This window comes from Epargyreus clarus, unplaced genomic scaffold (genome assembly GCF_041222505.1).
Source record: "Epargyreus clarus isolate Ecla_fem2 unplaced genomic scaffold, WU_Ecla_fem_2.2 ptg000036l, whole genome shotgun sequence".
NCBI lineage: Eukaryota > Metazoa > Arthropoda > Insecta > Lepidoptera > Hesperiidae > Epargyreus > Epargyreus clarus.
In genome coordinates, this window is record NW_027332241.1 from 1,398,301 (window position 1) to 1,410,571 (window position 12,271).

At 36.3% G+C, this 12,271-nt stretch overlaps 1 protein-coding gene and 1 non-coding gene across 7 annotated transcripts in view; one reads left to right on the plus strand and one right to left on the minus strand.

Moving 5' to 3' along the window:
- Fas3 (fasciclin 3) overlaps positions 1 to 12,271 on the minus strand; it is a 197,371-nt gene that overhangs the window by 94,970 nt on the left and 90,130 nt on the right. The gene's annotated exons all lie outside the window — the stretch shown is intronic.
- TRNAM-CAU (transfer RNA methionine (anticodon CAU)) lies at positions 11,280 to 11,351 on the plus strand. Its single transcript has one exon. It is a non-coding gene; the product is annotated as a tRNA-Met (tRNA).

Below are 12,271 nucleotides of genomic sequence, written 5' to 3' on the forward strand. Positions count from 1 at the left end.
CGTCACTTAGGTATGATGACAGTTGTCCCTGAAGATTTAGTGCGATAAGAGTCCCACATAAACCTTTGAAGTACTAAGTACTGGGTACCTTTTGAAGGTTTCCCCCTCGTCAACAAAAATAAGGATGACAGCATTATGTCAACTGAACAGTAGGTGGTAGAACCCATTGTGGACTCCAGCGGCACCACCGCTACACCACCGCTATTTCTGCCTCATAACAGCAGTGTTAGGCGCTGCTGTGTTCCGGTTTGAAAGGTGTGGTAAGGGAGACAGACTTTTCCGAGGCGTTCCAGCTTAGTCCGCAGGGGTAGCGGCATATCTGTGACCGACTTCACGTAGGAATATCTAATCCTATCTGGGGTTGATTACAGATGTCCATGGGCGGCAGTAGCCACTTACCATCAGGTGGACTGCGTGCTCATTTGCTCACAATTATCTAACAAGAAATATAACAACAATAGAAATATAAGATTTCTTATGCGGGTTCATTTAAACCCGTTTCTATCTTTCCTTTCTTTCTTTTCTTTCTAGTAGCCACGAGAAAAAACCATTATGTTTTTTTTCATCCCCGACAGAATATTCATAAGGTATGTCTAGCTACCCTCCGCATAATTAGGGGATGCATGCTTTAGGGGTGGGATTACGTGGGGTAACTAATGCGAAATTATTTCTCGCGAAATGTTGAATTTTGCGAATAAATGAGCTTTATACTGAAAACATACCGAAGACATAATTATGGAGGGATTTCGGGTTTTAGATTGAAAATGGGATTCTGTTATTTATTATCTGACTAGTGGTTTAAAAATGTAAGGCGGGAACTAAATTGAAGTGAGAACCCTTTCTATTTCGACTTCGGCACCACCGCAATATTTTTTTTTTTTTATAATATAGGAGTAGCAGACGAGCGTGCAGTCCACATGATGGTAAGTGGCTACTGCCGCCCATGGACATCTGTAATCAACCCCACATAGGATTAGATATTCCTACCTAAAGTCGGCTACAGATGCGCCGCTACCCCTGAGGACTAGGTGGACTAGAGTACTAGAAATAGGTGTTGGGTGGTGCCGCCGGAGTCGAACCACAAAAGGTTCTACCACCTTCTTTTCGAGGGGGAAACCTTGAAATGGTACCCGGTGTCGTGGGAGCGACACGAGGTTATGTGGGATTTTTACCGCACTTAAACCCCCCGGTAGCCATACCTGGCGCTACGTAGAGGACTCCGGGATCTCCACTTACGACAGGCAGGAGATACCGTAGCCCTTTTCTGGTCCTGGAACTACAAGGACGAACACCGCCACATCTATTTCTGTTATAGCAGCAGTGTTGAGCGTTGCTATGTGCTGGTTTGAGGAGTGTGGTAGGGGAGACATACTTTTCCGAGGCGTTCCAGCTTAGTCCTCAGGGGTAGCGGCGCAGCTGTGGCCGACCTCTGGTAGGATTCTTATCTTATCTGGGGTTGATAACAATTGACCATGGGCGGCAGTAGCCACTTACCATCAGGTGGACTGCACGCTCGTCTGCTACTAACATATCATTAAAAAAACTTAATTTACTTCGAAAACATTAGATACTTTGAAGTTAAAACTTATTTTTTCGCTTTCAAAACGAAACCCATACACTCCATACAGTCATTACAGTAACGAGTACATGTTAAAATACCTAACACAGTTATATATCACAGTAATTGCAATTCGAAGCGCGCTGTCCATTCTGCAGTTCTCATGCAAAGCAGTGGGTTTAGTGTGGGGCCACGAAACACGCGTGCTTGATTAGATGGAGCCATTAAACTAGCGAGTTTATAATACTGCAAGGGCTCACTAACTATTTATGTAGCTGTTTAATTTTCATTCATTTAATTTTCAATGTTCACTTTACAGTTTATTAGGATAGGAAAAGTTAATTAGGAAACGAGCGTGTCCAGTCCATACGATGGCAAGTGGCCCATGGATATCTGTAATCAAACCCAGATAAGATTAGTCTTACCTGAGATCAGCAACAGATGATTTGCTACTCCTGAAGGCTATATTGGAAAGCCTCGGATAAGTATGTCTCCCTTACCATACCCTTCATATCAGAACACAGTAACGCTTAACACTGCTGTAATAAGGAAAGTTCTAAATGATAAAATATCTAAACACGGTAGTTATATATCACAGTAATTGCAATTCGAGGCGTGCTGTCCATTCTGCAGTTCTCATGCTAAGCAGTGGGTTTAGTGTGGGTCCACAAAACAAGCGTGCTTGTAAGAAGTGCTTTAATTATTTATTGTATCACAAAAATACAAAGTTAATGTCTGATTAACATTCTTAAACTTTTTAAATATTAAAGTAGCAAACTAGAATGTAATTCACCTGTTGATAAGTGGGTACTTACTGTTACTAATAACTAACGTAACATTGCTGTTATTAGGCAGGAATGAATGTGGCAGAAATGATGAGTCGAACCACCATAGGTTCTACTACCTTGTAAAATAAAACCACTATTTACGTCTTCCAATCAAGTAATAGATGTCTTAAAATAATATTGAAATATTAACGTAACAGAGACACTCTCTAAAGAACGCTTTTTAAAGGAAATGTGTTATGAAACAAAAGAAAATCGCTACACTACACGCTCTTAATTAACCCAAGCCTTATACAGTTGACGTAATACGCACCGAAATTTCTTTGTGTAAATTCCTTTGTTAAATGAAGAATATATGAGTAATACTTAACCATATTTTATGATTTAATCTATTAGCCACACATATACAGTCATTCGTGACGGACAGCCTAGTGGTTAAGAAACTCTGCCTCTTGGTCGAGGGGTCCGAGGTTCAAAAAGGTAGTTACATCCGTATTAGAAATTAACTATCATTGCTTAAACGGTGAAGGAAAATATCGTGAGGAAATCTGTATATCTGAGAAATCTTAAAAAAAAGATTTCAAAGGTATGTGAAGTCTACCAATACGCACTTGGCCAGCGCGGTGGACTATGGCCTAATCCTTCTCATTCTGAGAGGAGACCCGTGCCCAGCAGTGGGACAGTAATGGGTTGACGATGGGACCTAATTTCTTAGGTCTAGATTTAAGTTTTGATATGTGTAACACCTGTAAAGGTACCATTTAATTGGTTATTTCCTATTGTACTAAATGCTTTACACAATAAAATAAATAAATAAAAATAAAAAGGTCCACTTGTGGGAAGCCCAAGCGTGGGCTTCCATTGACCTGATTACCAAGGACCGATTCCGTTTAAAAACCTTTCAATTCCATGGAGACCCGACATCAATACCAGAAGGTATTGACCCATTGTTGCAGAATTAATATTCCACCGACGGACAGACAGATAGATAGCATTGTTCTTTGTACGTGGGCCAGAGAAACCGCGAATAACAATACTAGTGGTTGGACGCGACTTTACCTTCTCTTTTACAACATTAATGTAGCCTATTACCTAATAACAGTTACGTTAAGTGCTGCTGTGTTCTGGCTTGAAGGCAGATAGTAATGCATCGTTCTAATACGTGGGCCCGAGAAACCTCAATTATTTAATACTAGTGGTTTAATGCGACTTAGCCTTTTTATAATATTACAATTAAAACGAGCAGGGAGTCTACGTTACGTCACAGGGGTCATGCCATAAAACCGTCAAGTCCGAGTCGTACTTGGTCACTGTATTTCGTGGGGAAACCCTACATGGATTCCTCTCTGCTGCGGGGGTAGTGGAGGATATGCCATACCTTAAAATAAATACTAAAATATACTTTTAAAAAGCGTTAAAAATTGTGGTCTAATTAATTGCTTTAATTAGACCACAATTTTTACTGTGACCGGGGGGGTTACTACCATCTCTTAACACAATATTATTTTAATCATACGAAGGAAATTTAACTTTTTAAGCAAAATATGACAATTTGGTTTTATACAATGGATAAGCGAAAAATTAAAAAGAATTTAAGTGTGTTCAATTGTGTGTGACGGAATATTTTACTGTTTTAAGAAGGAAATCAAACTTTCCTGAAGTATGATGGTTTTTAAAATATGGTGGTATGCCCCCTGTGACCCTCCCAAATTACATGCATAATGACAAGTATGACAATACTGACTAAGCTATAGTGACGTCATTCTAAATCCAATATGTCGCCTCAAAATGGTGGAGGAATTATTTTTAATGTAACCCTTAATATGGGTATCAATTAAAAGAGTTTTATGGGAAAAATACAATAAAATATTAACTGATTTGTAATAATAATGTGATTTGTATCTTATATATAAAATTCTCGTGTCACAATGTTAGTTACTCTATAGTTAGGTACTCCTCCGAAACTGCTTTAGCGATTTTCACCTAATTTTATATGCATAGTATCAGTAGGTCTGAGCATCGGCTACTATCTATTTTTACCCCTAAGTGATAAGGGTTGTTCACCCTTAACATTTTTTTTATTTATATGGCAACACAACGTTTGCCGTATATATAAAAATATTTTCAACAATTTTTTGAACTAAAGTCATTAGAATTCTGAAGGTGAAACTTGGTTTCGAAGCTGACTAGGTCTTCCAATAGCATTTAAGTTAACACGAAATTTGGAAAGGTTCCAGGTTTTAAGGAATGCTCCTTTTTCAAATACCCAACGTTTATTTCGGGAATTTTTGTAACTGTTCCCCAACTTAACAAATTTGGGTCTTACTCGAGGAGCTTATAATGTCTGTGGGAATTTTGTAAGCTTAGCGTGAAGCTTTCGGGAAAATAAAATTTTATTTCTATTAAATACTATTATAGCACTCTGTGACCTAAACCCGCATTTTAGCCACGCATTTCTGTGTCCAAAGTAGCCGATTTTTACACCGTACGAATATTAATACACTACCCTCACAGTTGAAAAAAATAAACATAGCTATGAACGTTTCATACTTTTAAATGCCATTTAAAAATTAAAAGTGAGTAATGAGTATTTTGTTTAAAGCTATAATTATTTTAATATTTTATTATGGACGTATACTATTTTTACCACACTGAAGGGTAATGTTTTCTTCGTTCTAATAATAAGCATTAAAAAAATGGAAAAAGATAATAATTATTATTAAAAAGAAAGACAAACCCCCTGAGTTTCTTATCGGATCTTCTCAGTGGAGGTCGCGTTCCGATCCGGTAGTAGTTTAAGAAAATATTGTAACTGACAATGTGTAAGCCGCCGTTGGCCTATACAAAAATAAATATATTTCATTTCATTTCAGTCTCATTTCTTAGCATCTATATCTATCATCTATATAAAAAAATAATATTTGTCTGTATGTCATTATAGAATCGTAAACTATGCATTTGATCATGTGATGATCTTTAGCAAAATTGTTGTGCATGAGCCCACGAAGGTTCCTGAGTTGGTACGACATATTTTCGACAGATGGCGCCACTGTCATTCCAATGTTCCACATATGTTCCAATGTTTCAGTTATATGTATGTCATATTATTCTTTTTAAAACGCGGGCGAAGCCGCGGGCACTACTAGGAGACTATTGGTATTATTCAGCAGTCGGTTTTTTTTCTTACATAAGTAGCAAAGAAACATACAGTTCAACTGATGGTAGGTGTCAACTGCCACCCATGGACACTCTTAATCAGCCACAGGATAATGTCTCCCTTACCACCCTTCAAACCAGAACACAGCCGCATCACACTGACGCTATTAGACAGTAATATGTGTGGTGCTGGTGCTTCCGGAGTCGAACCATAAAGGGTTCTAGGGTCTACCTTTAGAAAAACTTTTGTTATAATATAAGAGTAGCAGACGAGCATGCAGTCCACCTGGTGGTAAGCTACTGCCGCCCGTGGACATCTGTTATCAACCCCAGGTAAGATTAGATATTCTTACCTGAGGTCGGCCACAGATGCGCCGATACTCCACAGGACTAAGCTAAAACACCTCGGAAAAGTTTGTCTCCCTTACCACACCCTTCAAACCAGAACGCAGCAGCGCTTAACACTGCTGTTATAACAGAAATAGGTGTGGCGGTGCCGCCGGAGTCGAACCACAGATGGAGGGTTCTTCTACCTTCAAATAATAATATCCTAACTAATAAATTACAATATTGACACAAGTAGGCTACATCCAATAATTGGATATTGGTCATTAAAATTGATAACCAATTATGAATTGCAGTAATCAATTAATTGATTTAATGCATGCGTTAATTAATACTTAATGGATTATCGCGATCTCATTACAAAAGATTATTAAAACTGTCTAGTGACATAATTTATAGGTAGTAATGACATACCGATTTAGTCAATCATTTTTAGGGTTCCGTATCCAAAGGCAAAAACGGAACCCTATTACTAAGCCTCCGCTGTCTGTCCGTCTGTCACAGGGCTCTATCTCTTGAATCTTAATAGGTAAAAACTTGATATTATAGTATGTATAATGTGGCCGCTAAAACAAATACTAAAAATAAAAAATATGGAAATAAATGTGGGTTTGCATAAAATAAACCGGTAATTTTCGACTTTTCTGGGTTCCGTATCCAAAGGGTGAAAGCGGAACCCTATAACTAAGACTTCGCTGTCTGTCAGTCTGTCACAGGGCTCTATCTTCAGAACCGTAATAGATAGACACTTGAAATTTTTACAGAGGATGAGAATAAAAAAAGTTGAAAATAAATGGTGGTCGCCATACAGGAAACCGCTATTTTTCGACGTTTTCGCTTAGTCTATTGAACCGTTATAGATAGACAGTTCAAATTTTCAAATGCATTTACTTTTATGGCTGCTATGATAACAAATATAAAAAAAAAAACACAATGAAAATTTGGTGGTAGGGAACGGTTTTTTGACATTTTCATACGGAACCCTAAAAACAACAGATAGCGAAGCTAATTTTCGAAATTACGTACAGACACTTAAATTTTACGTATATTTTACAATTTAAATGCATTTCGGCTACCGAATTACGCCCGGGACAAATATAATTATGTAAATTTCAACCCACTTTAGTATTAACTATGATAACGAGAGAATGAGGTAATTTTGCATGTAGTTATGGTAATGGGTGGTTATAGGCTTCAACCGAGGGTCCGGGTTCGAATCCTGGTTTAATTTTTTTATAATCATGTAGTGGTGAGAAGACTCAAACGGACTAATCCCTTTGAGCTTGTGACATGACACAGTGTAGTGTTAGTGAAATAGTGACAAGTGAACATTATAGAACACAAGAACAATGTGTCTACTCCCTTATGTGTTTAAACAAAGAAGTGCAGTGTCAGAAGACGCCACCTTCATTATATGATTATTTAGCAGTTTAAGTTAGCGTAGAATTACTCATTAGTTTTATATTAGACTAGAGAGTTTATAAATTTATAAAAGGAATGCATTAGGTTGGCAGCGTCACCTCACGATTAACCGACGTAGAGTCAACTTACCCTGATGATGCTCCGTTTTGGAGCGAAACACGTGTTGGTGATGGTATGTATGGTGGTGTATATTTTTAATTTTTGCATCTGCATGCATGCTTTGAGGGAGGGAGGGTGGTACATACTGCATGGTTTAACTTATATACCATCATACATATTTGTAGCGGATTGTTGCGAAGTAGTTTTAATCATAACTTAAACATAAAAAAGCATATATACGGTTGAATTGAGAAACCTCCTCCTTTTCTGAAGGTTAAAAATAGAGTTCTGCCTTCAAAACATATTTAACAAAAACCAAAATCTTTTCAAAACACACAACAATCATAATTTCAGCTAAAAATTTCAATTTACGGTAAAATCCTTAACAACTTCACTTTACTATTACGAGTAAAAAACAGTACAAAGCAACCAAGTGAGTTTTCGCTTACGTGTTTTAATACTGTTACGTGAAACGCCAGCGGTTCTCAACCTGGTATGAGATTAATTTTTTATTTTTATTTTGTTCGATTAATCTTATATATAAAATTCTCGTGTCACATTGTTAGTTTCCGTACTCCGAAACGGCTTCACCGAATTTCACCAAATTTTATATGCATATTCAGTAGAGTCAGAGTACAGTCTGAGAATCGGCTACTATATATTTTTCATACCCCTAAGTGATAAGGGTTGTTCACCCTTAATATTTTTTTTATTTATATGGCAACACAACGTTTGCCGGGTCAGCTAGTTTATTCATAAAATGTTAGGTATTTTAAGGTCTAAGAATTATACTCGTTATGAATAAATAATCATAATTATAATCAATAAAAAAACAAAAATTGTCAAGTACCGATATTTCGTAAGCAAAATACTGGATAGATTGATTATGAATACCGGCCACTAGTTGGAACACTTCGTGTAGGTTTTTCCTTTACCACAACCTTCAATCAGAAAAACAACAGCGCCTTCCAAAGCGGTGGTAGTTTGTTGACTTTCAAAAAGTACCTATTCTATATGAATCAATAATGAGATTTGATCAATAATGATATGAATCAATTGAATAAATGAGATTTGAATTTGAATTACTGGTGTTATAAGCTTAATAGATATAGTGGTGGTACTTCCAGAGTCGATAAGCAAAGGCTTTTACCACTTTTATTTAGATATTACGATTAGCGACAATACCATGAAGCAAAAACTTTATAACGGTAAACATCAGCTTAAAAATTCCTTTCTAAAAAGTTGAGAGCCACAAAAACATAGTAAGCGCTTTAATTTTCCATAATACAAAAGTTTGAGAACCTCTGAACTAGACAGGGCGATGACATCTCACGACTTTCACTCAAGGACGGCCCCCACCCTGCGGGGGGACTTAGATAGCTTTAATAAACCTTAAACAATGACGTGCAACCTGGTTTTAAACTTTAAAACGTTTTTAAAACTTAAATACTGTTTTCTAAATTAAAATATGTTTAACAATTTATATAATAACGTTACATAACATGTATAATAAGAATAAATTAATAATTAATGATTGCAGATTTTTTTTATAATATAGGAGTAGCAGACGAGCATGCAGTCCACCTGATGGTAAGTGGCTATTGTCGCTCATGGACATCTGTAATCAATCCCAGATAGGAATTCCAACCTGAGGTCGGTCACAGATGCACCGCTTCCCCTAAGCACTAAGTTGGAACGCCTCGAAAAAGTATGTCTCCCTTGCCACACCCTTCAAATCAGAACACAGCAGCGTTTAACTCACTGTTATAACATAAATAAGGGTGGCGGTGGTGCCGCCGGAGTTGAACCACGAAGGGTTCTACCATCTCAAATAAAAGCTTGTAAATAAGAAGCCCGCTCACGCTTGACCATTGTTTAATCTCACCTTCAAACCAGAACACAGCGCTTAGCACTGCTGTTATTAGGCAGAAATGAATGTGTGTCTGTATATCCTTTATACAATCGTTAACTAAGCATTTGATCATGTGATCTTTAGCAAAGTTGTTGTGCATGAGCCCCCGAAGATTTCTGAGTTGGTACGACCAATTTTCGATAGACGGCGCCACTGTCATTCCAATGAAGGTACAAATTTTCAGTTATATGAATGTCATGTTATTTTTTTAAAACGCAGGCGAAGCTGCGGGTTCTGCTAGTATATAATAAAACAAGTTATTCAAAAACAGTGAAGGCGTCCATTGAATCTTTAGACAATACTGTATAGAACGGCCTACTAAGCATTATAAATACCACAGTCTTATAGGGCTGTGCTTTGTATCTGATATGTCTAAAAATATATAAAAATAACATTTAATAAAAATAAATCAAAACAATATTTGGAACTAGCTGACCCGGCAAATTTTGTACCGCCTCAAAATCTGTTTATCAAATATATTTCATATAAAATATAGCCTATGTTACGCGTGGATAATGTAGCTTTTGAATGGTGAAAGAATTTTAAAAATCGGTTCAGTAGTTTTTGAGCCTATTCATTACAATCAAACAAACAAAGTTTTCCTCTTTATAATATTAGTATAGATAATTGAGTATTTATATAATTATATCTCTCTCGGCGAATGATTTGAAAAACTTATAAAAAAACGATTACTTACAAATATAGTCTAAGTCCCTCCCAGAATTTAGACGAATCCAACGACACCTCATATGTTAAACCGTCAATCCGTTTGGGCTACAGCGTGACAAAGAATGAGACATACATTACCCTCCGTTTTCGCGTAAAATAATATTTAAAAACTTAAAAACAACATTAGGAGTCCGCCATTTTAGATTGAGAGTGACATTAATTATTTTTTTAGATTTTATCAGCAAATCCTTTTATATGACAGCCATATCGCAGAAGTGCTTAAAAAATAAGCAATCCGCCATATTGGATTTAGAATGACGTCACTAAGCTACATGAAAACATTTCGAACATAACTAAATTCATTTTAAAAATAATAATAAATAAAAATAATAAAAAAGCCGGCCTTCGAAAGGTGACGAACATAACTAAATTCATTTTAAAAATAATAATAAATAAAAATAATAAAAAAGCCGGCCTTCGAAAGGTGAATAGCAGAGCGTGGTTTCGTTTAAATTTTATTTTAATAATATAATTTTTTCAACTATTGTATTACCATTTTCCAAAACAATTTTCATGTAAGAATCTCCCTTACATGAAAATTGTTTTGGAAAATGCCCTATGTCTTCGAGCCCGACTCACACTTAGCTTCTTATTTCCATCAGGACAAACAAAGGATTGTGTGTCGCAATTCGGCGGTAATCCTGAGAGTGCGTATTTTCCCTACCCACCCTTTCATCCCTTCCTGTTTCTAAGAATAGCGAAAATGGAACACTGGCTGTATGTCTCTAGTTACCTTTGCCTGTCCTACAAACGTCACAAAGCACAGATAACAGATAACAATAACAACCTTTTTTATAAACTGACAATTCTTTCTGTGCGTGTGACGGTTTTCGAAAATAGTCATTTGTTGTGATTTTTTAATCTCCCCAATTAAAATATGTAAAAACAAAATAATTTTAGAAACTAAAATTTATGTAACCTATTTGTCAATAAACTTAATATTTTTAACATTATGATTAAAGATTAATATGCAAAATAATTATAGTTTAAAAACTAAAAACCACGCTAAAATCACACAAGAAATCTCATAATGAGAATGATTAGGCCGTAGTCCACCGCGCCAAGTGCGTTTTGGTAGACCTCACATACCTTATATTTTTTTAATAAAAACATAATTTAAATCAAATTCCATACTACAACATTTGGCTTTATCAAAAAGCTCCAAGCGTTTGCAAACGTACACAAACCAACAAATACTCTATCCACACTTGAATTTGTAAGTTCTAACAACGCGCGGTACAATATGAGCACAAATTTCGTCAGTTTCAAACAGAGCAGAGTGGCGCAGTGGAAGCGTGCTGGGCCCATAACCCAGAGGTCCGTGGATCGAAACCACGCTCTGCTATCAGTGGCGAAGAAAATCCATTTTTTTTTTGAAAATTTTCATTTACCTTGCTAATTCTTATTTTGTTAGAAAAATATTTTATTATATAAAATTTAATGCCTGATACTTTTTTCTAACATTTTTTTTTCTAAACTTGTTTTCGCTAATGAAATCAAAAATCTTAAGGTATAAATAAGGATTTATTATTGAATCAAATAATAATAATAAGTTTTTTTTAATACTCACAAATTTTAATAAAATCATTTGTTTCAATGTTTACAAAAAAAAAGGAAATTAATTAAAACATTTTTCTTTTTTTCACATCTGTCTTAGAAATGTCAAAAAAACTTTAAACTCTAATAAAAAAATATCAAATTAAATTCAAACCACACAACATTAAAAAATTTATAAAATTTGACATTTCCAAAATTAAAAAGCGGTAACCCTGACGTCACGGCGCCAGACTAGCGTGGGTGCGGGGTCGATTCCCCGTTGAGTCAGCCCTTCTACTTGTTGCCGGATATTTATAGCTTGGTTTTATTTATGCGTCAGTAATTGTGTCTTTTGATACCATTGATATGTATTTTTTTATAATATAAGAGTAGCAGACGAGCATGCAGTCCACCTGTGGTAAATTGCTACTGCCGCCCATGGAAATCTGTAATCAACCCTAGATATGATTAGATATTCCTACCTGAGGTCGGCCACAAATGCGCCGCTACCCCTGAGGACTAAGTAACGCCTCGGATAAGTATATCTCTCTTACCACACTTAAAACCAGAACACAGCAGCGCTTAACACTGCTGTTATGAGGCAATTATGCTGCTATGAACCCTTTGTGGTTCGATTCCGGCGGCACCACCGCCACACCTATTTCTGTTACAACAGCAGAGTTAAGCACTCCTTTGTTCTGATTTTAAGGGTGTGGTAAGGGAAACATA